At 36.6% G+C, this 27,422-nt stretch overlaps 1 protein-coding gene across 2 annotated transcripts in view; it reads right to left on the reverse strand.

Annotated features, from left to right (window-relative positions):
* The window catches only part of SPATA16 (spermatogenesis associated 16), a 244,138-nt gene extending 233,925 nt beyond the window's left edge, over window positions 1-10,213 (reverse strand). The window contains exon 1 of one of the 2 annotated variants that reach the window (XM_045088170.1): window positions 10,128-10,213. The gene's annotated coding sequence lies outside the window, so the exon portion shown is untranslated. The other variant, XM_045088171.1, reaches the window with a different exon arrangement.
* Between the last annotated feature and the right edge of the window lie 17,209 nt (window positions 10,214-27,422).

Raw genomic sequence — 27,422 nt, forward strand, 5'->3', positions numbered from 1 at the left:
TTAGTTGCTTCCCACTACAGTTTTTTAGTATTATTATTTGAAGATTTTTTTGAATCTTTTTCTGGTATAAGTAGTGATACTTATTTTGCAGAAACACATTTGTCTGCAGGAGAAATTAATTTTAGAATTAAGATAGAGGAGATATAAAAATAGTTTAGAAATACATTTTCTACTTTTTCAATCAGGTTTGAATTATACTTAATGAAGATTTACAGGTTTCTGGAATTGAGAAATATTTGAAAACTGATTGAATATTAATTATCCACTAATATTTTCCTAATTAATCTCTGAAAAAGAGAACCATGAAGTCAAAGGAACTGCTTGGAAAAAATTTTTGATGTGTATCAAACTTGAAGCCATACTTTTTAAATTAGTGATTTTCACAGTCTGAATCTGCCAAAATGTATCAAACTATTTGGTTACATGTCAGGTTCTGCTATGGTGGAGAGATGTAGTAGTTTGCAGCAGATCATAACTTTTCTTGAAAACAAACAGAAAAACAGTATAAAATACCAAATTGTCTGAGAGTATTAGGATGCTGGGAAGGCAATGAGAAACAGAGAGGGTATAAATTCTATACTGAAGTGACTTAGAGCCATTTTTATCCTGGGGGCATTTGCCAATTGGGCATAGGGAGGTAACTGAGAATCTCAGCATTGGAACTGGGGAAGGAGTGACAAAAAACCAGCACAGCTTTGGGTAGGTATCTGAGGGGCCTCAAATACAGAGATGTTTATCACATCAAAAAATGCCAATTTCTGGGCCTTCATGTGGCAAAATACCAAAGACCTAAGTGGAAAGACTCTGAAAAGCAATGCAAAATTTGGCAGTCTTGACAGAAAGGACCTGCAGAAGGAAGGGGAAGGGCCTTAGAGAAACACCGGACTTTCAGCTGAAAATTCTTGAGAACCAGAGTGAACCATACGTAAAGGTACACTCTTTCCAGAGCCTCAACCCAGCCTCAACATGGAACAGTTCATGATTAAATTATGATGAACTATGATGTTATCTGCCTGGTGAAGAGAGGGATGAATTCATTACAGAGGGAAATGCAACACTGCATCCTCTATAATATTCTATACATAATTGTCAATCTTTAATAAAAAATTAGGTATGCTCCCCAGACTCCCCATGATAACATAATCAAGAAACCAAAAGAAAAAGTAGACAATAGAAATGCATCCATAGATAAACATGATATTGGAGTTAGCTAAAGAATTTAAAATAACTAACATAGTCAAAACAACAGAGAGTGACAACATAAAGAACTTTACCAGAGTATTAGAATCTGTAAAAAAGGATCAAATAAAAATTCTAGAACTGAGAAATACACTGAAATTAATTCATTAGGTAGATTAAATGAACTGATTTTTAGATGCAATAATAGACATAATTAGTAAACTCAAGGAGCAGTAGAACATATCTGAATTTAAGCAGAAAAGTAAACTAATGAAAAACATAGCAAAGAACTTTGGAGAAATGTGGAACACAGTGAAAGTCTAACAGCAGTGTAGTTGGAACCCATATGGAGTACAGAGTGAGAATGAAGAAGAAGCAAGAAAGAATTGCAGTAAGGAATGAAGAGTAATTGTAAAAGTAAATATATATATATAAAATAATATATGTAATATATATTATATAAATAAAATTATATATAATATATAAAATTATATATAAATATAAATAAATAAAATATAAATAAAATTATATATAATATATTATAGATAAAATAATAATATATATAAAATGAATATTGTCAACTGACTGTATAAAACAATAGCAGAAATGTTTTTACCAAGTTTAAAATGTATGTAGAATTAAAAGAATGGCAACGATGATACAAAAATGGGAAAAAGTAAAAGGAATTAAAGAATTCTAATATTCTAAAATTAGTAATAATTTGGTAAGAAGAATCACTTATATTAGATTGTAATAAGTCAAGGATTCATATTCTAATCTTGGGGTTAAATTTTGAAGACTAGTAAAAGAATGCATAACTAATTAGGAAAAAATTAAATATTTCTGATTAATCAAAAAAAGGGGCAAGAAACGAAAGAAAAAGGATCAAATAAAAACCAGGTTAACAATACAGTAGATATCAACCCAGATGTAGCACCAATTACTTTAGATTTAGAAGTACTAAATATTCTAATTAAGAGTCTAAAATTATCACACCGGAAAAAATACAAACCCCAGCTATATTCTCCTTATTATAGATACATCCTAAATACAAGAACAGAGGAAAACTGAAAATATAACTGTGCAAAAGGATACAGCATGGAAACATCCTCCAGGAGAATGGGTTGGCTCTAACTCCAAAGTAGGCTTTATGGCAAGGGACATTAGTAGACATAAAAAAGGTGTGCTAGTTAGTAATTTATTGTCTCCTAACTCCAGAAGTACCCCTCACCCTGTACTTACTGGAACTGAATTCTGCATACTACATTTCTCTTTTTCCAGCTGGCCACCAATAGAGGGTACTAGAGAAACACTGCAAAGCTGCAAAAGAAAGAAAGGACTTTCCCTTCAAGGGTTTGTTTCAGCCAGTATCCTGTAGATCCAGGCAGCATTTTGCAAGAGTCCAGGCAGCATTTACTTCTGCTGTTGTGGCCCTCACAGTTAAGCAAAGGTATCCTTTTGGCAAATTTCTTCATCACATCCTCACTGTTCACCCATTTTCCAGGCAAAGGAATCTCATTTTAGTTACTATTAGTGGTAACTAATAGTTACTATTAGTTAGTCATGCCCTATGCCCTTAGCCTTGCAGCACCTCCTCTAAGGCTTCACATTCCTTTTCTGTTTACTTTCTCTTAGCTCTAAGAGGTGTAACCTGTTTGCTGTGGGTCCTACCTCTATAATCCTTGGAGTTCTTTTTCTACTCTTCCTCGTAGTTAGCAGCTATTTAATTCAGTTAACAATTCTTTGTAGTAAATCTGTTTAATGTAGTTTCTGTTTTCTGACTGTAGCTTGACTGATATAAGGTATTATATACAAAAAGGGGATTAGACTCGGAAAAGGTAATATAATTCTAAATCTGTATTCAGTCACTAACATGATTTCAAAATACACAAAGCAAAAAATTCACAAAAATAAAAGGAGATATTGACAAATCTCCAATCATAGTAAAAAAATTTTAACACGCCTTTCTCAATAGTTGATTGAATTGCAGACACCCCTCCTAAAAAAATGAAAGAAAAGAAAGAGGAAAAAAAAACCCTCTTAGGACATAGAAGTTCTGGGTAACACAAGTAATGAACTGGGCCTAACTGATATATGTAGAATCCTCCTGCATCAAAGAATATCAGAATGTGCATTCTTTTCCAAATGTACCTGAAATCTTAACCAAAATTGAACATAACTTAATCATAAGTCAAGCCACAGCAAACTTCTCATTTTATATGGAAATAAAAAGGGCCAAGAATAGCCGAGATAAACTTGAACAACAAGGATGGAGAACTTAAACATTATTTAAAATTATTGAGAATTATTATAAAGCTATAGTAATTAAAGCATTATGGTTTTGATGCAAGGATAAACAATTAGACCACTTGAACAGAATAAAAAGCTCAGAAATAGACTCACACATAAATGAGCAGGTAATTTATGAAAAAAGCGACCCTATAATGAAATGAGGGGAATTATGGTCTTTTTAATCAATGGTACTTGGCTAAGTCAAGTGGAAAAAATAAATTTGACTCCCATCTCATGTAATACACAAAAATCAATCCCAAATATATTGAAAAACTAAATGTAAAAAAAAAAATCAAGTTCTTAGAAAAAAAACAAAATATTTTCATGACTTTTGGGTAAGCAAAAATGTCTTAGGCAGGACACAAAAAGTAACAAACTGGAGTATTTTATAGGTAGTAACACCTGTTCATCAAAATCCATCATGAAGAAAATGAAAAAAGGCAGTTCATGGAATAAAAGAAAATATTTATAATACATATATTTGACATGGATTCGTATCCAGAAGGACTTCTATATATGAAGGACTTCTATAAATCAATATGAAAAATGCAGACAATCTAGTAGAGAAATGGACCCAAATTTTTAGCAAATGTGTACACGTGTCATAAAAGAGGATTTCCAAATGGTCAATAAACTTATTAAAAAGTTGCCAACTTCATTAGTCATCAAGGAAATGCAAACTGAAATCCCAGGTCAGAAGCAACCACAAATCCACCAGAATGACTAAAATAAAAAAGAATGACAGTACCAAGTGTTGGAAAGTACATTATGTAACTGGAACTATTACAGATGACTTATATGAATTCAAATTTGTACAACCACTTTGGAAAACTGGCAGCACCCCCTTCCTCCTATACTCTATATCTGGGTAATCTTTTTTCCTCCTATAAGCCCAGCAGAAATGCATACTGATGCTGAAAAATACACATGGACAAGAATGTTCTCAGTAGCACTATCCATAAAAATAAAACATTAAAAATATTCCCAATCAACAGTAGAAAAGATACATAAATGGTGGTATATTTATACAATGAAAAAATATTATATGGCAGTGGAATAAATGGAGTATAACTACAAGCTACCACATGAAAGAATCTCACAAGTAAAATGTTGAGCGATACAAAAGAATATACACTGTATAATTTATTTTTAAAAGGGTCAAATGGCAAAACTAATTTGTGGTGTTATTAGTCCCAATAGCGGTCACACTTGAGAGGGTCGGTAGTAACTGAAATGGACCAGGAGGGAGGTCCTGGGATTACTGATATCACCATTTTTTATCTACCTATCATCTGTCTATTCATCTATCTCTATCCATCTATCTATTTTGAGCCATATATTTACAATTTGTGTAGTTTATTTATTTTTGAAGATTTTATTTATTTATTTAATTGGCAGAGAGAGAGAGACAGCAAGAGAGGGAACACAAGCAGAGAGAATGGGAAAGGGAGAAGCAGACTTCCAGCCCAAGCAGGGAGCTTGATGCAGGACTTGATACCAGAACCTTGGGATCATGACCTGAGCTGAAAGCAGTCGCTTAATGACTGAACCACCCAGGTACCCCTGTGTAGTTTATTCAATACATCTTATACATCGATAAAACGTTTACATTAAGAAAATGGCAAGCCAGGACAGCTTGAAATTTCAAATATTAAAAACTGTGTTTTCCTAAAGCAAGACTTTCCTAAACACATGTTCTCTACTATCCCACCTGTGATCTCTGCATTTTCTGTGTATTAGAGTGGTAATGCAGAGGAAGATTTTGATACAAGGTGTTTTTCTGCAAAATGCACAGCCACACAAAACAAATGAAATGCAGTTCACACAAGTGGACTGAAAATTATTAGATTGTGTGTGTGGTGGGTTAAGTGGAAGAGATTATGTGTTTCTGAAGCCCCTAAAGAGCCTAAATAAACTGCATTGGACATGGAACAATTTTTTGTTATCATTATTATAACTTTTTAAATAGTTATGGTTAAAGAAAAAAGAAAACCCCTCTCTGTGCTTGCTCACTCATGACCTAATCTCCCTACAACAGTTTGCTATATTAATTGGTAACTATGAGGATCTGATAACCAGATCAACGACCTCAGGACCAACCTTATTTCAGTTAACACTCAATCCTAAGGAAAAGGTCGGAAGAAGGATGTGTCAATAATGAGGACTGGAGCGTTTCTCAAACTACAGTTCTCTCCCTCCACCCTCACCCCCAATTCCATCCCATTATTCTTGAGAGCAAATTGTAGATAAGAAAGATCTGAAAGAACAAGAAAAATATTGGAAATTGGGGAGATGGAAAGATAAGTAGAAAACAGAGGTAGCCACCTGCCATTGGAAGATAAGACTAAAGCCAGATGACCAGTTTAGTATGGGTAGTACTGAACAAATTCTGTAACAATACAGTCACACGAAGACCCATGGAAGATAGAATCTCTGCAAGGAAAAGGGGGAAAATGGAAACTGCAAAGGCAAGAAGAAAAGCCTTCTATTAACTGCAGATTATCTGTACATTTATGGAATTTGTCAGTGAATGTATGGGCAACATCTGAAGGGATTCTGTTCATAGGGTGAAATGTATAAATTCATAAAGTGTGTCATTTTAAATGTATCTCAAATTTTGTCCCTTAGGCTGGTAATGACCCTCATGTTTAACATGATGGTCCCTCTACTGTTAACTACACTAGTGAATATAAAAGATGGGGACATTAACTGAGATCTGAACTTTTGAGAATGTCTTGCCTCTAGCACTTAAGAAGATTACATGTATTCAATGTGTTCTTCCTCTATTCTCTTCCTTTTCCGAGTAGGATTCCATGGACTTTCAACACACACACGTGCACACACACACATCTTCCTAAAGTAGAAACTAGGTATGTTCAGCCTGGGAATATATACTGAGAGTTGATTGTGGAGACCGTGGTCTATTGCAATCCCCAACCCCCCATTTTTGTTTTTTTTTTTGTTGTTGTTGTTGTTTTTTAAGGTTTCCAAATGTCTGCTCAGCAGGGATGTGAAGTGGTATCATGTCACAGGCTTATTCCTAACACTTTCGCATTAACAAAATTGAGCGGATTTCTAACAAGTTAAATGCACGCTTTTTTGGGAAAGGAGGGGGGTGACAATACAATGTCTTCCCAAGCTATAACTTGGGTGATCTTTAAAGACAGCATTGAATTCTTCTGCATGAGTTATACTGGCTAATAGGAATTTAAGTGATAACTAGTGGGAGAGCACTGAAGCATTCATGCATGTGAAATCAGATGAACACCCACAATGTGGAATTTCATAAAGAAAATTATTCTAGCGGAGAAATACAGGCCCAGATTGAGTGCCAGTAACTTTTAAACTAACATGTGGAGCTATCATCCTAATGAGTAACAACTAAAGGTGCCTAAAGTAAAGCAAGACCAACATTTTCAAGTCTGTATTTTCAAACACTTAAAAAACACCAGCTTGAATGGAATTATATACAATTCCCTTTCTCTGCTGAAGGAAATTTAATCTTACTTTCTAAATTTTGGTTGCATATATTAATGCTTACTCTTGAGAGGCACATGTACAACTTATTTAAATAAATCTTAAATAAATAAAGCTTATTTTACTTAAATAAGTGATATTTATCAGTAAGATTTATTATTTAATGATCAATATTTTATTTATTAAGATTTAATAACTCTTACTTACTTAATAGTCAGATCAACTAATTCACCTGTGCAAAGAAACGGAAATCAAGAGCTCTGATATGTATTAATGATTTTTATTTCTACTCAGTGATTATACTAGTCTTTCTGAAACATTTTAAACAATCTGCTTAAAACTATTTACTTAAAACTATTCTACTGAAATCATTTATTACTTGACATGCAATTCAATTCTAGATTGCAATGTGACTTCAACTTTTATTCATCAAGGTTAAAGGGACATGTTCTAATACACAGGTCTAATACACATTTGACATGTGTCGAATCAGCTCAATTACCTTTCAGAGTTGCCTGAAATTTGTGAAATATTAATGATTCAAATACATGAATCCCGAATATTTCATACTAGTTGTATAACTTATTATATGGTATGTAAATAAGTGTACCCCCAAGACTTCTAAAATATAGAGATAAAGTTGAATCTTTGCTATCATGCTTATTTTTGTCTTGCTATCATGCTATTTTACAACAGTTTCTCCCATCACATAATTTAGAATGATGTTCATAATAATAATGGTCATTGGATCCTCAGTTTACTCATTTACAAAATGATGTTAATGATAATATCTGCCTCATGTGGTTGTTGAGAAGAGTAATAAAAGAAGGCTTCCTGATAATAGTAGGTGTTCAGTAAATGTTAAGTATTATAATATTGCTATTGTCATTATTATTATTGCTGTTATTGCTCAGCAATTTAAAAAAAATTAGACAGTTAGGAAAACATCCTACTGGACACATGGTACATGCTGCTTTATCATGTTTTTTTTTTTTTTAATTTAGCCAGAGTGGTGATAAGTCATAGTCATTCCTTAGTGATCTTTAAGCTAGACTGCTGTAGTATTGTATTAATATCCCTGAAAAAACATTCAACAAGGCTCTTCATGGGTGCAAAATGTTATAACTTGAATGGTACTTTCCAGAAAGATGACTCAATATATTTTACACTAGGTAAGAGACAATATTCTGGGCTCCCTGATATAAAAGAATTTAAAAATCCTTGAGCATTCGGTTTGTATGGCTTTAGTTACCATAGCCTATCTTTATTGGGCACCTATTTATCTATTTTCAACTGATGTGTCATATAAAAGGAAAAAGAAAAGACAAATTGCAGTCAAATTCTAGAGAGAATGTGGTTTTGGTAGAGAGATGTGGTTTTAGTCAGTGTCTTAATTTGAAAATACTCTCCTGCAGTAAGGAATAAACTGTGGGTTTATGACTGAGATCAGTTTAAGGTTCTCTATCTCATGATTAGGATTCATGTTCATTCATTGTTTTCTTTTAAGTCATAATCAATATCCGATGTACTGATTTCACTGCTCCGAAGATGAAGAACTTTGTGAATTTAGGGCAGTTTCTGTTACAAGCAGTTACTTTCCATTCTGAACAGTGGCAAAAAAAAAAAAAAAGGTATTTTTCCTGAATGGCTTTTAAAATGATTTCTCTTTGGAAGTATCTTTGAAAATGACCAGATTGGAAGTTTTAGCCATTTGGTTATAATAACACTGATGAGTAATAGATTGAGCAGGGTTGAACAGTTACTTAAAAGTCCAGTTTAAGAACAACAACAAAAAAATCTCAGTTCTATCTTGATTATGTACTTGTGTTGCACACCATGACAACTCACCAACTTAGGTTGGTTCCAAGCACTTGAAAAAGAGATTTAAAAATTATTTAAACCTCTGTGAAACACCACACAACACAATCTTGCCTTCCATTGTATCCCCTTCTCCGTATCAGAGTAATATTCCATTCCTTATTCAAATCAAGACAATCAAGAAAACTACAGACTGTGTATAGAGTTAGGCAGTTTGAAGGATTCTGACCCATCTCTCCCTTCTAGTACACTCTTTCTCTCTTCTCCCTTTATTTACTTTTCACTTTATAAAACTATTTAAGCTCCTGCCACACATGAAAAAAACAAAAACAAAAATATAATCCTGTAAAATATTATTATTGGGTCCCAATCAAATTAATTTTTCCATTTGGAGGAAAACAGTCCGACAGCCTACAATAATATTTAAGAGAGCACCTGAATGGCATCCAGGGTGAATTGTGAAAGATCCAAAGCCTTTTGGTGTGCAAAATAACATAATTAGCACGTTAAGTTTAATCATAAGGGGTTAAACAAATTTATCGATACAGATAAATTTTCATGCATTTATTTCAAACTAGTGGCTTACTGAAAATGGTAAACTTAGCTGGTGTTTCAAAAATGGAGACCCTTCAATGATAGCCTATAAATATTTTATAGAGGAGGAATGTGAAATTTTAAACAAGGTTGACGACGATTTTTCATTGCTCATGCCAACAACCTTCGCATGATGGTAGGCTGCTTGTGAAAGACATTCATTCACAGATTCACTCACTCATACATCAAACACCGTATTTTATGCCAGGCATGGTAGAACACATGAATTGAAGACAGTAGTCTTGTGTCTTCGAGAAAGAGAGCTCAGATTGTCTCTGTATCCTACTCAGTAGCACTCATTATCTTCAGTCTAGAGCAGTATCATGGGTCCAGGAAACAACAGCTCGTTCCACAAATGATTTTTTTTAAAAACTTGGGACTCTGAAATAGTCACCGTCTTTCACTTGACTAGAGGTAGATATCCTCAAATTATACACTTCACTGAGGAATACAAATTAGGGTAAAACAAAACAACACAAAATCTGTTACTTTTTAACCAATTAGGATCTTAGCCTTCTCTTTCTCCCTAGGCTAGCGAACCACATTGGAATTCTCTACCTTCTAACCGCCCGCAAAAAGTGATTTTTCTAGGCTACTTATCAGGGTTACCTATAAGCAACTTCCTTGTTCCTCAGGTGGGAAGGAATAAAAGGAATTCTGGTTCTCCCCAACTTACTAGAACTTTCCCCGGAGGAGCAGCCCTTTCGGTCCCACCCAGGCACGAAAGATAAAGACTTGGAATTGAGCCCATGTGAACCTCCTCCTACCTACGCCGTCCTGGCTCAGCCCGCTGCTTCATCTGCGCAAGCCCGGGTTCAAACGTCCCAATCTGAGGCGCCGCGGGTCTGTGCGCTCGCGGAGGCGCGCGGGTTTGAAACGTCACATGCCACGCGACTCGGCCTTGTTCCTCCGCTCGCGGCCCCACCCACCATCTGTGGCAGCCGCAGGCTTCTGGTTGACTTCTCTGCAGTGGACACGACTTTTTTTATTTTAATTTTGGGGAAAAAAAAAAAAAAAAGAAAGAAACACACACTTTGTACTTCTGTTTTTGGATTCTAAAAGTAATATGATACTTAAGTATAATTTGGAAAATCGAAAAATATGTACATAAAGCACAAACTACCTGTATACTAAAGAGAAACACTAAGAACATTTATTGTGTATTTTTGTGGTCTTTTTACTACGAATAGATAAAAATGAAATAGATCGTGGTGCTTCTCGGCCTCTAACACGTAAACACGCAGAGATGATATACATAAGCTTTATAAAGTTTTGTACATCTTTTTTAAAGGACAGTATGTTTACTCTAAAATATACGTATGTAGGATTTCAAAACCCTGTTTATATATATTAAGGAGAACAACCGTGCACAGTGGTTTAGTTTTGCCTCTTTGCTTTATAAAAATAGTCCAATCAAGGTTTTAACTGCTCTATACTGACATTGACTATAGCTATCTTTTACAAGCTATCTTTTACAATATGATGATTTAAATCGAAGTCTACTCTGTCTTCCTTACCTACCACTAAATAGTATTCATTTTCCATGCCATTTAGCATTCTGCTAAAAAGTTATTTAGTTTCTGCATATTCTACTGAATGGGTATACCATAATTTTATTTTTTTAGAGGTATAGGTGGGTTTTGTTTTGTGTTTTGGTTTTTGCCAGTTTTTCCCAAGCAAGTATGTATGTTTGTGCACATCTTTAGATGTGTATTTCGGGGTTATTTCTTTAGAATTATTCTTTTTTTTTTTTAAAGATTTTATTTATTTATTTGACAGAGAGAGATCACAAGTAGGCAGAGAGACAGGCAGAGAGAGAGGGGGGGGAAGCAGGCTTCCTGCTGAGCAGAGAGCCCTATGCGGGACTCGATCCCAGGACCCTGAGATCATGACCTGAGCCGAAGGCAGCGGCTTAACCCACTGAGCCACCCAGGCGCCCCTAGAATTATTCTTATAAGTGGAATTTCTAAGTCAAAGAGCATAAACTTTGTAATGGTCCAGTGTCCTGCTGTCATGTTGATTTACTAAAGAATGAAGCTAGTTTATAACCTGCTAATGCTGTGTGATGGTGTATCGTTTTGACTTCCCCAACATCAATTTTTTTCATCTTTCTTAATTTGGTAAGTGAGATATATTTTCCCATTGATGTTTATATTTGCACTTCCTTGATTATCAGTGAAGTTGATTATACATGTCTACTCTTAATTTATATTTCTCTAATTATGATTTGTTTATACATTTTTTCCCCCAGTCTTTCCAAGTTTTGATTTGGTTTCTCCATGAGTAGGCAGCTGCTCTGCTTGAGTCCCTTAGGTTAACACCAATGAATCGTGGTACTTAAGTCAGTAATTGGGCTAAATCTCAATGCCATCATAGGAATTCCTTTAGGGTTTTTAAATATCTGTTGAATTCCCTCCCCCACCCCCATAGATGGCAGGATAGTATTGGCTGGCTTCGATTACTTAGTTACTGCAGTGAGGTAAGTTAGGTTCTTCTGTCCTCATATACAGCTGAGGAAAATTACTTGTTCCATAAATGGCTTGTGCAGATTGCTGAATGGGGATTTGAACCTGTATCTTCCCATTTAGATCTCTACTTTTAATAATCTTGAACTAAAAAAATAAAAATAATCTTGAATTTAAAGTCTTCCCTCCATCATTACAGATCAAACAGTTCAGATTTTGTTAGGTATGGAGTCTATGAATTTCAGATTTGGAAAAAGTTTGCAAAACCAGACAAATGAGTAAGTAATTTCTGAAGAATGCAAAGCACATGAGATTGACTCATATTCTTTAAATGATTATAGGAAAATGAGCCCCCAAAGAGATGAGGCCACAATGCATGGCCATGCAAGTTGTGTATGGCACAAATCTAGAGAGGGCATCATCCACATCCATTATGAATGGTATGGACAACATCCTCTGGGATTGTTCAGTGCCACACCTGCATAAACCTAGGCAGCAGCTTCTCAATATTTATTTAACTTTTATAATCACAAGTGATTTTCAAGCACAGGTCAGTGTAACCCAAAAATAGAGGAAGTGATATTGGATTAGAAACCTCTTCCAGAACATTGCTTTTGGTTATCAAAACAATTGAAAACAAAAAATTTGATGCACCAACGGTCATTGTTCCAGAAAACATCAAATAATATTAAGGACAAAAATTTAAAGCAATGCTGTCCCTGTAGAAATATTGTTAAAACACTTTCTGGTGGTGTGTATTAAGACCTCTTATGTGCCAAAAGAAAGTAGGACTTTTTCTTACAAATACTGGGCAAATGCAATACAGATTCTCTAACACCAGTTACCTGGTGAGCCAGTGAATAGGAGAGTACTCCTATGGATAAGAAAGAAACCATGCAGTTAGCGATGAGCGTTTTATAGCAGAAGGCAATTTAGAGACCATCTTGTCTTGCAGTTACCAATTGAGGTTACTTGTTCAGTCACTCAGCATGAAGTTAGGAGGAATGATTACTAGTGTTTAAAGATTGCCCTAACTGAAACTAGTGCTTGAGGCTTTCTTGAGTTGCTGAAGGTAGGTGTCAGGATAATCTAGACATTTTAGTATTTTGTTTTTAGTTAACCTGATTTTCCCTCACTCCACCTGAATTGTTAACTATATCACATACTTTAATATTTCATAAACTCAGTCAATAAGTATTAGGTTATTTTGTTTTCAGGAGAAGTGGAGAAGTGTATCATGGTCCTGGAAAGAATACTGGATTCAGAACGAAAAGATGGGACTTAAGCTCTTCCATTTAGGCTTTGAATTTGTAGCATGTAAGTTTTGAATTGATTACTATTTTTTCTCCTCTAAAACTCTATGCATATATGTATATACATACCTATACATATATATATATATATATGTGTGTGTGTGTGTGTGTGTATATATATATGTGTGTCTGTGTCTATATGATTTAAGTACATATTTTTAAAAAGAAATATCAAAAAAGACTTTCAGGGGTGTCTGGGTGGCTCAGTTGGTTAAACATCTATCTTCAGCTCAGGTCATGATCCCAGGGTCCTGGATTGAGTCCTGAATCAGGCTCCCTGCTCAGCGAGGAGTCTGTTTTTCCCTCTGCCCCTCCCCGTGCTCCTGTACTCTCTCCTCTCTCTCTCTCTCCCAACTAAATAAATAAAGTCTTTTTTTTTTTTTTAATTTATTTGACAGAGATCACAGGTAGGCAAAGAGGCTGGTAGGGAGAGAGGAAGGGAAGCAGGCTCCCTGCTGAGCAGAGAGCCCGATGTGGGGCTCTATCCCAGAACCCTGGGATCGGGACCTGAGCCGAAAGCAGAGGCTTTAACCCACTGAGCCACCCAGGTGCCCCAATTAAGTCTTTTTTTATCAAAGTAGAAAACACACACACAAAACTATACCATACATTTCTTTCTCTTTTTTTCAAGTTTTTATTAAATTCTAATTAGTTAACATTCAGTGTAGTATTAGTCTCGGGTGTACAATACAGTGATTCAACACTTTCATATTTCACTCAGCGCTCATCGCAAGTGCCCTCCTTAATCTCCATCACGTATTCTCCCCCCCACCTCCCTTCTGATAATCATAAATTTATTCTCTACAATTAAGAGCCTGTTTCTTGGCTTTCCTCTCTCTCTCTCTCTCTCTTTTTTTCCCCTTTGCTTATTTGGGTTTTTTCCTTAAATTCCACACATGTGGTATTTGTCCTTGACTGACTTCACTTTGCGTAATACTCTCTAGCTCCACCCATGTTGTTGCCAATGGCAAGATTTTATTCTTTTATGGTTAATATTACCATGTATGTATGCATGTGTATATATATATGTATATATATGTATATATACATGTATATATAAAAACACACACATATATATAGTATATATGAATACATGTATATACATGAATATATATACACACACATATACACATGTATATATATATACACACACATATAGTATATATGTATACATGTATATATCTATACCACTTCTTTATCCATTCATCAGTAGATGGACATTTGAGCTGTTTCCATAATTGGGCTATTGCAGATAAGGCTTCTGTAAATATCGGGGCACATGTATTCCTTTGAATTAGTGTTTTTGTATTCTTTGGGTAAATGTCTAGTAGTGTAATTGCTGGATCTTAGGGTAGTTCTATTTTTAACTTTTTGAGGAAACTCCATAATGTTTTCCACAGTGGCTGTGCCAGTTTGCATCTCCACCAACAGTGCATGAGGATTTCCCTTTCTCCACACCATTGCCAATGCCTCTTGTTCTTATGTTGTTCACTTTCAGCCATTCTGACAGGGGTGAAGTGAGATATCTCACTGTAGTTTTGATTTGTATTTCCCTGATGATGAGTGATGTTGAGCATCTTTTCATGTGTCTGTTGGCCATCTGGATGTCTTCTTTGGAGAAATGTCTGTTCATATATTCTGCTCATTATTAAATTAGATTATTAATTTGGGGGGTGTTGAGTTTTAGAAGTTCTTTATTTATTTTGGATACTAACCTTTTATCAGATATTTCTTCTCCCATTCCGTAGATTGTCTTTTAGTTTTGTTGATTGTTTCCTTCACTGTGCAGAAGCTTTTTTTTTTTTTCTTTAAGATTTTATTTATTTATTTGACAGAGAGAGAGAGAGCACAAGCAGGAGGAGAGGCAGAGGGAGAGAGAAGCAGGCTTCCTGCTGAGCCGGGAGCTTGATGTGGGGCTTGATCCTAGGACCCAGGGGATCATGACCCGAGCCAAAGGCAGATGCTCAACCAACTGAGCCACCCAGGCGCCCTTGTGCAGAAGCTTTTTAGTTTGAAAGTTTTCCCAATAGTTCATTTTTGCTTTTGTTTCCCTTGCCTCGGGAGATATATCTAGGAACAAGGTTCTATGGTTAATGTCAAAGAAGTTACTGCCTCTGTTGTCTTCTAGGATTTTAATGGTTTCTGGTCTCACATTTAGGTCTTTAATCCATTTTGAACTTGTTTTTGTACATGATATAAGAGAGTGGTCCAGTTTCATTCTTTTGCATGTTACTGTCTAGTTTTTCCAGCACCATTTGTTAAAGATACAGTCTTTTTTCCCATTGGGTATTTTTTCTCACTTTGATAAACATTAATTGACCATATAGTTGTAGGTTCATTTCTGGGTTTTCTATTCTGTTCTACTGATCTATATTTCTATTTTTGTGCCAGTACCATACTGTTTTGATTACTAAAGCTTTGTAATATAAGTTGAAGTCCAGAATTGTGATGCCTCTACCTTTCATTTTCTTTTTCAACGTTGCTTTGGCTATTTGAGATCTTCTATGGTTTCATACACATCTTAGGATTGTTCTAATTCTGTGAAGAGTACTGTTGGTATTTTAATAGGGATTGCATTAAATGTGTAGGTTGCTTTGGGCAGTATAGACATTTTAACGATATTTGTTCTTCCAATCCATCAGCATGGAATGTCTTTCCTTTTCTCTGTGTCATCTTCAGTTTCTCTCATCAGTGTTTTATAGTGTCACCTCTTAGGTTTATTCTTAGTTATCTTATTGTTTTTAATACAATTATAAGTGTAATTGATTCCTTAATTTCTCTTTCTTCTACTTCATTATTGGTTTATAGAAATAAACAGATTTCTGTATGTTGATTTTATGTTCTGTGACTTTACCAAATTCATTTATCAGTTCTAGCAGATTTTTGGTGGAGTTTTTCAGGTTTTTTATATATGCATCATGTCATCTGCCAAAAACGAACATTTTACTTCTTTCTTGCCAATCTGAGTGCCTTTTATTTTTTTTGTTGTTGTCTGAGTACTGTGGCTTGGACTTCTAGTACTATGTTGAATAAGAGTGGTGAGAATAGACATTCCCTGTCTAGTTCCTGAGCCTGGAGGAAAAGCTTTCAGTTTTTCCCCCACTGTGGATGATACATATATGGGTTTTTCATATATGGCCTTTATTATGTTATGTTCCTATCCCTACTTTGTTGAGGGTTTTTTTCATGAGTAGATGTTGTGTATTTATTTCTGATAACTTTTTGAGGAAACTCCATAATGTTATCCCTAGTCATTCTTTTATATATCCTTTGTAAAATATCTATTATATTTGTAATAGTAAATATAATAACTTCTTATCAAAGCCAAGAGATTGATCCTGTCTTTTGCACATACAGGGTAATTTCATAATCAGACTTATGTTTAAATTCCTTATTATGATTGGCAAAAAATTTGATACAGAAAATACAAGAACTGTGTTTCCTGTTCTTTGGACTAGGCTTAGCAATTACCTCCTGCTAAAGTGCAAAAGTAATTATCTGTTTTCCCTTGCATACACAGATTGTTTAAGATTTGTCCTTGTCTTGAAGTTACAGGAAAAGCAAATTAGTGAGAAGATTTGATATTGTTGAGCAAATTCAGGGCTACCCCTGAGGATGCAGGCTGAAGCCTCATTATTACATCTGGGGCCTTCACCAGTGTGTGGGTGCCCTGTGGAGCCTCTGGAGGTAGTTTTGCAAATTCCAGGTATAGCTGTTCTTGGTCATATAGCTATTAATTTCTGTTTGGAAATGGGCAAAGTTTAACTTTATATCCTTCTTGTCTGTTTTGGCATCTCTCTCCTGCTCTCTGCCCCAGCTGCAGTTACTACATTTGGGACTATCAGAGCTGAAGTTTAGAAACAACAGTCCTTAGAACAGCAAACACAGGATTTGAATTTTTCAAAAAAGAATTCAGGAAGAAAACAAAATAAAAATAAAAATGTTCCCGTTAACAGAGCATTGGTTTCTACATATTACTGAAAGTTCACACGCTCTTTTCCCTTCCTCAACCTAATTTGAAATAAACGTCTTAGATACTACTCCAAATTTGATTTGGATAGATAGAGCTGGGTCTGGGGAAATTATGCCAGACTCTTCTTTCCAATTCTACTTCTGGTTCTGCCACCCCTGCCCCAGTGAATCCATCCTCTGGCCCCAGGCCATCTTCTTGGAAGGCATCCCAGGCCTATTGGCCGTATACTGCCCTTATCATGTTTCCTCTGCTGGGTTTTAGGTAGTGGGCAGTGCTGTGCCTATATACTGGCTCTTGAGAAATACACAAACATTTACCACACAAACATTTATCAATAGAGTGTCAATTTCCATGTATAGATATTCCTACCATGGCCCATTTTAAGTTACTCCCATGAGATCACTGCACATGTCTTTGAGAAGAGAGGTGTATAATCTCCTCCCAAAGCCAGTAACCGTTGGCTCCAGCACACTGTGTCTGTTTGACTTTACAGACACCTTCTGAATTTCAGTCCTAGATGTCTCTAGGCTTTTTGCCCATGATCCATTTCTTTCTTCGTTAATTTTTATGAATTACACTTACTAAAAGACAAGACTTTTTTTTTTTTAATTGGCTGGTTAGTCCCAAGCCGGGTTTTTTGCATGGTCATCATTATCATTTGATCCCTCTAATTATGCCTCTGTCTACATCACTCCAGCCACTAGCACAATGTGAACCCGTTATTCCTTCTTGTTCAGAAGCATATGGCTGCTTGCTAAATTCCTTCTTTCTTCTTAAGGAAAGCTGCCTATTTTTAGCTCACTTGCCGGACAGACAGCAGACAGGTTCTGAGTTTTATGTATGAGGAAACCTTTCTCTGCTCAGCATGTTATTTCCATTGATATCTTTTGATGACTGCATCCTTCAGGAACCTGGGGGAAGGGAGTGTGATCCTGAGAATCATATGCCTGAGATTTTACAATATTAAAATCATATTGCACCTTAGGAAAATATAAAAGATATCATACAGAGGACATTTTGTCTGTGGGGGTATAGAGTGAGGGTTCATGGGAAGAGTAGACCCAGGCTTGGAGCCAACAAAGGCAGTTGTCTTGGCACATAAGTAAATTCAATGTGTTCACATGTACATGTATCATTTTATGTTGATTCTTTTCCACTGTGCCTTCATACTGATAAGTATGAGCTGTACCACACATAGCCCATCACTGGGATATAAAGGGTCCTGTACAGTCCTGAGGAGAAACCATCAGGGTGTCCAAGGACTTCTGCTTCCATGGACTGGTAGACACCTCTACCTGTTAACTGTCTTTTATATATCTCTGCACCTCCATACCCATATCCTTATTCCCGATTTACCCATTGGTTTGCTTAGCATTATATTGCGTGCATTTCAATTAAATGGATATTTATATGAGCTTTAAACTTTCTGAAGAGGATCAATAAACATCTCCCATCCAACCATGCTGTATTTTGTTAGTAATATCCTGAAGATGCCTCTTTAAAAACAAACAAAAATTGTCTAAGACCTTTAAATTGCAAGGCTTTTAGCTAATAGCAACAACAGCAATAACAATAAAATCAGAACTCCTTGCAGCTCTGCTATTCCATTACTTTGTGTCCTTGTTCAAGCCATTGAACTCCGAGCCTCTGTTTACTCAATGGAGAGTGAGGAGGCTGAACTTGGACTTGGCTCTAGATCACTAAGTCCTTTCCTGCTGCATATCTGAGTTGGTAACTTTCATGGTGGGACTTTTGGGGTAGAAGGATAAAATGGGGTTGGGGGCTGATGGGATGTAGCTGGTGAAGAAATAGAAGGTGGTTTTTGAGATGGCCTCTTTCTGATGACAGCCCTCCACAACTAAGATTGCTAGATTCAGCAAATAAAATAAGAGAATGCTCAGTTACATTTGAATTTCAGATAATCAATGGAGAGTTTTTGGTACCTGTATATTACAAATATTGCAGGGGACATATACTAAAATTAGTAATTATTTATCTGAAATTCAAATTTAACCTGTTCTGTTGGATTTGTTGTCTTTGGATGTTGGATGTTGTCTGGCAACTCTACATAATAGCAGATAGGAACATATTCTGTCTCAACAGGTTGGGCTGGACAAGTAGGGCATTTTAGCAAAAAACAGAGCATTAGTTTGTAAAGACAGAGGTGGGTAGTCATTTGGTGCATATGAGCATGGTGGGGGTGGGGGAGTGAGGAGGTGTTGCTTTTTCTTTTTTTGCCCAGGTTGTAATACCACTTCTATGATTAAAAAAAAACAAAAAAAAAAAACCAGAAAAAAAACTGTGTGACATTTTAGTACTGACATAAGAAGTCACCAGGCTAATCCCTGAATAGACCTAAGAACTCTACATGCAGGTGTGGTTGGAAAGATCAGTTACCACGAGAAGAGAAAGATGAAAGAAATGCTATTAGATTTTTACTTAAAGCAGAAAATACTAACGTTACCTTTGGCTCAGGAATTGAATAACTTTGTAGTTTGCATATGAAAATAAAGGAAGAAAATTCATCATAAAAGAATTTATAAGTTTTAGCAAGAGTTAAATAAGTGTCACATTTAATCGGTGCTGCCACAGTATTTTCTTAATCTTCAGCTGCTTGCAAAAAAAGTCTGTTATGCATTTGTGTAGAAGATTATTGCATTGCTCTCTTTTATTAATCTAATGGATATTTAGTGGGTAGAACCTATGAACTAGATAACAGAAGCTACACAGTAGAGGACTGGGAATGCTGACATTTCTGTTGTCTACCCACTGGCTGGCAGACCTTATTACTGACAGCAAGTAAGAGATGTCCCAGATCCTGACCGGCCCGAGTACAACAGTTTAACCACATCCAGATTCCATATATGCTCTGCTTCTCATGCTGAGAGATTCTCACATATTTCAATTCTGTGTTTTAAAATGGATATATGCATTCATCTAAGGAGGACACATACTTTATGGGATGACTTCATTTTTCATTCATTCAAAATTGTTAATGTAGCCTTTGCTCTGGCCTTGCCATATTGCTAGTGGGAGAAGAAATAAGTCAATAGAAGATCATGATGCAGTATATGTGTTAATAAAGGGCTAAAACACAGGCTACTGATGCATCACTGTGGGGACTACTAACTTATTGCACAAAGTGCATCAGAAAGGCTTTCTGCAGGTGATCATCTCCAGGCTAAGGCTGAAGGAATAGGAGGAGGGATTATACAGAGGAAGAGGGCAGCTGAGTAGGTAGACACACACACTCTAGACAGAGGTATAGCATATTCTAAGACTCAAGAGGAAAGAGAACATGACACTTTTGGGGTATTTCAAGGGATTCAGTTTGACTGGGAGAGTGGGTGAAGGAGCTCGCAGTGACAAAAGATGAGATCCAGGGCTGAGCTGGGTGCAGACTGAGATCATCTTGATGTCATGCTCAGTAGCTTAGAAATTCCTAAGGACTGTGGGAAGGGTTTGGAGTATTTAAAAAGGAGACATGTGTTTTAATATAATCCCTCTGGCTACAGGCTACAGTTTGCAAGAAGGTAGAAAGATAAGCTAGAAGCTGTAACAGAAATCTAAAGAGGGTTTCCCTAGGTGCCCTCTCTCCAAGTCTCTGATTGACAATTTCAAATGTTCTCCCCCTTCTTATACATCCAACTCCATCTCCTGATCTGTCACTCTCAATACAAGACCTCTCTTCCTATGCAAAAGGAGAGCCTTGGGAGCCTCCTTACTGTGGGAGTTCTCTCCCCGCATACCTGGCTGACCCCCACTCTCTCTTCAATGCCAGATATCTGGGTGGGCCTTGCTCAGAGAACTTGCTCTCACACTCTGGCCCTCCCCCTCCTGCTTCTTCAACACCCCTCTTCTGCTTACAGCTTCCCTCCCGCCAGCATTGATCCTGGCATGACAGTGGTGTGAATTAGGCAAGCAGCAGTGGGCATGGAGAGAAACAGATTCAGGGTATATGGAGAAAGAAGAATTGTATGGATGGATTTTGTGTTTAATGAGAAATGATGTCAGAAAATTTTCATATGTATCACTCTTAATTTGTACATATGTACATACATACGTTTCTGGTTCAAGAAAATGGGAAAGTTTGGGATGCCATTTATGAAACCAGGGATATTTCCAGAGAATCCTCAGATGGAGCCCACATTGGGGGGGGGGGGCGGTCTCTGCTCAGCAGGGAGTCTGTTCCCTCTCCCCCTTTCTGCTTCTCTGCCTACTTACGATCTCTGTCTGTCAAATAAATAAATAAAATCTTAAAAAAAGAGAGAGAGAGAAGCAGGCTTAGGGTGGAGCCTCAATGTCTCCCTTAAAGGGATGAGCAGAGAGAGCATCTTGACTGGAAACCGAGAAAGAGCACTGAACTTTGGGAGAGGAAAATCAGGAGAATGTCGGGTCATAGAAGATCCAAAAAGGGGGGCACCTGGGTGGCTCAGCGGGTTAAGCCGCTGCCTTCGGCTCAGGTCATGATCTCAGGGTCCTGGGATCGAGCCCCGCATCAGCTCTCTGCTCTGCAGGGAGCCTGCTTCCTCCTCTCTCTCTGCATGCCTGTCTGCCTACTTGTGATGTCTATCAAATAAATAAACAAAATCTTAAAAAAAAAAAAAAAAAAAAAAAGGAAGATCCAAAAAGGGAGAATTTTGGAGAATGAGAACCAATAAAAGGTGTCATGTGGAGCCAAAAGATGGAATGTAAGATTAAGAAGCATTTATTAGAGGGCGTCTGGGTGGCTCAGTCAGTTAAGCAACCGCTTTCGGCTGAGGTCCTGATCTCGCAGTCCTGGGAGGGAGCCCGGAGTCCTGCTCTGCACTCAGCGTGACCTCTGCTTCAGACCCTCTCCCTCCGCCCCTCCCTCACACTTTCTCTCCAATAAATAAATAAAATCTTTAAAGAAAAAAAGAGGGCATATTTATTGGATCAATGAAAAGAGATCATTAGCAAAGGGAAGTTTTAGTAATTCAAGGGTGGGGTGAGATGCAAGGAATTGAGAAATGGGTGGAAGGATAGTCAATGAGGTGACTGGTATAAGAAAGTTCAAGGAAGTTTATTTTAACATGGGTGAGGCTTGGGAGGGTCAGGGCTGGCAGGAGAGAAGCAGTAAACAGAGGAGCCGTATTGAAGAGTTGGGGGAGGACCTGAGCAGATTAGGAAGTTCTCTGAGGAGGTCAGACACCTGGGGTCCGGGACACAGTGGGGGCTACCTAGCATGGGGAGAGGGAGAGCTCAGCAACAAGGAGGCTCTCAAGACTCTCTCTCTCTCTGAATAGGACAGGTCTTGGGTTGGGAGTGACAGATCGGGAGATGGGAGCAGAGGTATGAGGAGAGGGAGAATGTTGGAGATTGTCAATCTGAGATTAGGAGACAGGATGCTCAGGGAAACCCAGAAGGTTTAGCAGGCAAGTGTGAGTGCCCTGTGGATGTGAGAGCCATAAACTGGACTTGAAATCAGTCTGATGTGCGATTTCCTCCCTCAGACCTCAGAAATGGTTGATGTAAAGGCTGAGAAAGCAGGCAGGAAAATTTATTTAAGGCTAAGGTGTGCCAGGCAGTGTGATGAATGGCAAAAAGCTCCTGCCCAGAGAGGAAGAACTGAAGGCCATGGAGATAAGGAACCTGACATCTTCAAATGAAGAATTGAGGATTGAGAGACATGGAGAAGACCTTCACATCTTGAAATGAAATGCCCATGTAAGAACTTTGGTTTGCAAAGACAGGTGGTTGCCAAGACTTCCTTATGAAATTTGTAAAACTAGAAATAAATTTGTTATAAATTATAAGAATAAGCCATGTTTGAAATACTAAAGGTCTGTAGAAAAATGATGTATATTACCTGAAAACAAAAATTGCCATAATATCAGTGGGAATTTATAATGCATAAACATATTTGAGGAAAATGTAGATGTAACACTTTCCCAAAGAAGGAGCATGTATTACAGATAATAGGAAATGGATTTTAAAAATTGCTACAAGATAACTATTGAAAGCTAGCCAAGAAATTAATTGTTCATATGTAATTTGTAAAGTCCTTTATCATTTATAAACTTCAGTTATGAGCATAAGTATTTCCTAGTATATATGGAGTTGGACCAAAAAATAGGGTTACGTATGGCACATAAAAAATAAATACTTTTACAATCATTAAAGTAAATATTAATAGCAATCTACTTCTGAAACAGTTTCACTATTGTCAAGATCATGCATATTCCATATTAGAAGCAAGTGGTTTTGGAGATAATGCATATCAAACAGGGAAAAATCATTGGATCCTTTAGAATTTTTATACATATTACTTCTAAATTTCTTGGCACAAGAATGGTATAGAAATCTTAGTTGGGATATATAATTATTCTTATATAAGTGCACTTTAAATGGTAATCAGAAAAATACTACTGAGACTATAATTGCTTAAATCTTGTAACATCACCAGGACAAAGTCACTCATATTATAGTGGGCTGCTTTTCACTGTTTCACTTAATTTTTTTGCACATTGTAGAAAAAATCGTTTCTCATATTTTTTGAATGTCTAAGAACAAGAAGGGGAAAATATACCTTGGCAATCATTCAACCTATGAATATAAATCTGGCTGAACTATATTTTAATTCAAATTGTTATTCAACATCCCTAGGAGTTCTATGTTTAAAAATGGTATCCCGTTCATATTGGGCAACTTTGTTTCAGAAATACCTTACTGGTTCTAGTGCTGAACACCATTAAGGTCAATTATTGCCCACAAACAAGGCCATGTGCTTGGAAATCACCTTTAAGCAGACTAGAAAAATGAAATAGAAAGTAGATTGTAGGGCATATGCCAGTGGTTGGTGTCTTATTAGGTGGGTAGTGTTACAAAAACTCTTATTTCCCCTAAAATCTCCTGTTCTGCTGTAATGAGGCTTCTGTTTGCATGGTCTACAATCTACACCAAATTTGCTGGGATCTGGAAAGGAGACGCTGTCTTTTGGCGTCCACTGATAAACTGCTACCAGAAGAGTGGGAGGTCTAAACTCTTCCTCTAAAAGCTCTCATCCTTTTGGGTCTATAACATGTACATACAGATATGGGTGCCTTTTTCTCACCGTGGCTGAGTGCAGAAAAGGGAGGAAGTGATAGAAGAGAGGACATCTGTCCTTCCACAGTAGCAGCACACATGGGTGAGAGAAAATGAAGAGGGTGAACCATGGCAAGTGGAGGAGGGATGAAATCTAACTAGTCTATTTTAGTTTTGCCTAGAGGTAGCTACTATCCTTTGGTGCATTAGAAGAAAAAAATGCAAAATCTTGGGGGCCAAATATGACTTAATATTTATATAAGTTTTAGAGTTTACAAAGGATTTTTCCACAAAATATTTCTATTGGGCAACATCATAACCAAAATTACAGATTGGACGACTTACCCAGGTCTTATAGGGCAGAATAGGCATTTGAATTCAGATTTTCTGATCTTAGAATTTACGCTCTTTGCACTGCCTGAGAATGTCCTCTAAAATAAATGCTTATTAGAGTAGTCCAGCTTTTGCACAAAATATAAATTTAACTTTACTTAATTTTCCTTCCCCACTCTCATTTTTCCTTTCAGCTCTCTGTATTTAAAGCTTCTATATCCTGAGATTAATACCATCCTATTAGCATAACATTTTTGCAAGTGCTTACCTTAATTCTAAAGAGAGAGAAAAAGAGAGACAGAGAAAAGGAACTTTCAGTGAAACACTTAAAAATTTGTAAGAACACTTTTTCTATTACACATGGGTTTAAAATTTTTATTTTAAATAAAAGTTTTCTAGGGTGTAAAACTCATGCTTTATTCTTAGCCTTGCCATGACTCATTCTTTGCCCTTGGACACCTCACTTAACACATTGCAACCTAGTAAAATTTTCCTTTTTTTCAAAACTAGATTCTGTTTGGAGAGAGAAAACTTTAGTTTTCCTTGTTGTGCTGTCCTTCTGTTTTCCTAAAGTACTTGAGATTCTGGGTGTCCTGCTGTGACTTGTTCAAGCATAATTTGTAACAGAAATAAGATTGAAATGTTTCTAGACTTCGTGTGAGGATCTCTTCAAGAGGCATCTTTAAAGTTGAAGTATGGCTAACCTATTATTTCTTTTCTATTGCTTTGCATTGGGTTATCCTACAACAAGATAACATGTAGACCCATCCACTGCCCATGCCCCTGTGAGGCTATACCACCAGCTCCGTATGAACAATGAGAACTTAACCACCCACATTTTAACCTTATCTTTGCTTCATGAGTGGGAACAAGATTAATTTTGATTTTCATTTTCTAAGTTTTTTTAAAATTATTTAAGACCCTCTATGGCAATTTTCCTACTTATGTTCCATGTCCTTTATCACTGACCCCTTGGATTTTCCCCCCATATTTTTAGGAATGTCTGCACCTAGAAAATTAGACATTCACTCTTGTGAAAACTAAGATCAAAAAGGTTGATCATTAAATTTGATTTTCCTAAAACTTCTTTTAAATTCCATGTGAATTTTGCAACATAGTTATCATTGATTTTTATGCATTATTGATTTTAATTGGTATTTTGGTTTGACACAGATTTTTTAAACATTTGAGGATCCAATAAAAAATTTTATTGTATTGGAATACACAAAAGAGTCAGTATAGTCAGTAAATTAGATCTCAGATGGTTGTAAGTTAAAAGTAGATTTAAAGGTGTAAGTTTTGTTTTATTGTTGTCTAAGTGCTTTCAGATTTTTTTTTTTTTGAGTGACATCTGGATGCCAGGCCCACTTTGAATGATATAACTATTCTGGAAAATCAATTCCTGCTTTTGATGTACTAATAATCTAGCTGAAGAAATATTACTATTACATTAAATATCAGTGGGAGTTGAAAGCAATATTCACATAAGAGTTGTCACAAAATAGTATGTGATTAACTGTCAAATGAGTGATATAGCTAGTAAAACATCATTTTATGAGCTGGGAAGCAGAGAAGGCCTACGTGGAAGAGGTGGGACAAACTGGATCTTGAAGGGTCTTGAAAATATTTGTTAGGAAGCTGGAAAAAGGGAAAGCCAAGCAGACATGCAAAATAACCTGAGTAAAGGCAGGGAAGTGGCAAGGAAGAGACCAATTCAAAGAAAAAAACACTTCTTAGGGAGAACAGCAGATAAGGTTGACTAGTAGGATAGATCAAGAAAACAGCCAAGGGGCTGTCAATAAAGAGCCAAAGAAAGGTTTTTTTTGAGGAGAAATACATGATGAAATTATTGCTAATGAAGGAAAGATCATTTTAAGCCACACAGAATAAAATGGAAGAGATTCATGGAGAGCCATTCAGTTGAATAATATAGCAATAAAGACTCAAGGAAAGATATGCCTTTAAGAGTGGTAAGTGATTTATATAAATGCTACCTTCACTTTTTTGAAAATGATGTATTGTTGTCATTGTGACAGGCAACTTATAAAATGCCCCCCAGTGATTTCTGCCTCTTAATCTTTGGGTAATTCCCTATCCTTGAGTGTTGACTAAAATAATGGTTTTCTAATGAGTGGGGTATGGCCAAAGTAATGGTATGCCACTTCCAAGATTAAGTTACAGAGAGATTGTGGCTTCCTCTCATCCTTGCTTGCTCTTTTTCTGGTTTGCTCTGAGGAAACAAACCAGCTGTCACATTGTAGGAAAGTCTATGGGGCAAGGATCTGATGATCTTGACCAATAGCCAATGGAGACCTCAGCGAGTGAGTGAGTTTGGAAGCTTATCCTCCTTCAGTTCAGCCCTTGAAATGACTGAAACTCCAGCCAACCCCTTGGATGCAGGCTTGTGAGAGACTGGGAGCTAAAGGCACAAAGCTAAAGCTATACTGGGATTCTTGACTCATAGAAACTACAAGCTAATAAGTGTTTATTGTTTTAAGACACCCAGTTTTAGGGTAAGTTACACAGTAGTGACTAGTAAATCATTACAGAATTGCGTATTTTTCTATCTCTTTCAGTAAAGCTAATCAAATACTATGAAGGACGCTCCCACTATAATACAGCAAAAATTCAAGCTAAACACTGTTTAATGTGTTAGTTGAATTACTAGGATCACAGACAGTAGGATATACTTCAGAGGATGAACTAAACTGGAATCTGAGAGTGGAAATCATACCCTAAAATAAATATTGACTTCTTTCTGGGAATAGGGACAAAGACTGTTTCACTGTGAGACAGGAGATCGGAAGAGATCTTAAATGGGACTAAACATGGTTTCAGGTCAGTAGTGCCCCAGAAAATACCCCACTCAGACCTTTAGGGTAATCCCCCCAAATTAAATTCAAAAACTACAAACTCACAATTGAAATAAAA

The sequence above is a fragment of the Mustela putorius genome, unplaced genomic scaffold, assembly GCF_011764305.1.
Source record: "Mustela putorius furo isolate JIRA1106 unplaced genomic scaffold, ASM1176430v1.1 tig00003834_pilon_pilon_pilon, whole genome shotgun sequence".
NCBI classification, from domain to species: Eukaryota; Metazoa; Chordata; class Mammalia; order Carnivora; family Mustelidae; genus Mustela; species Mustela putorius.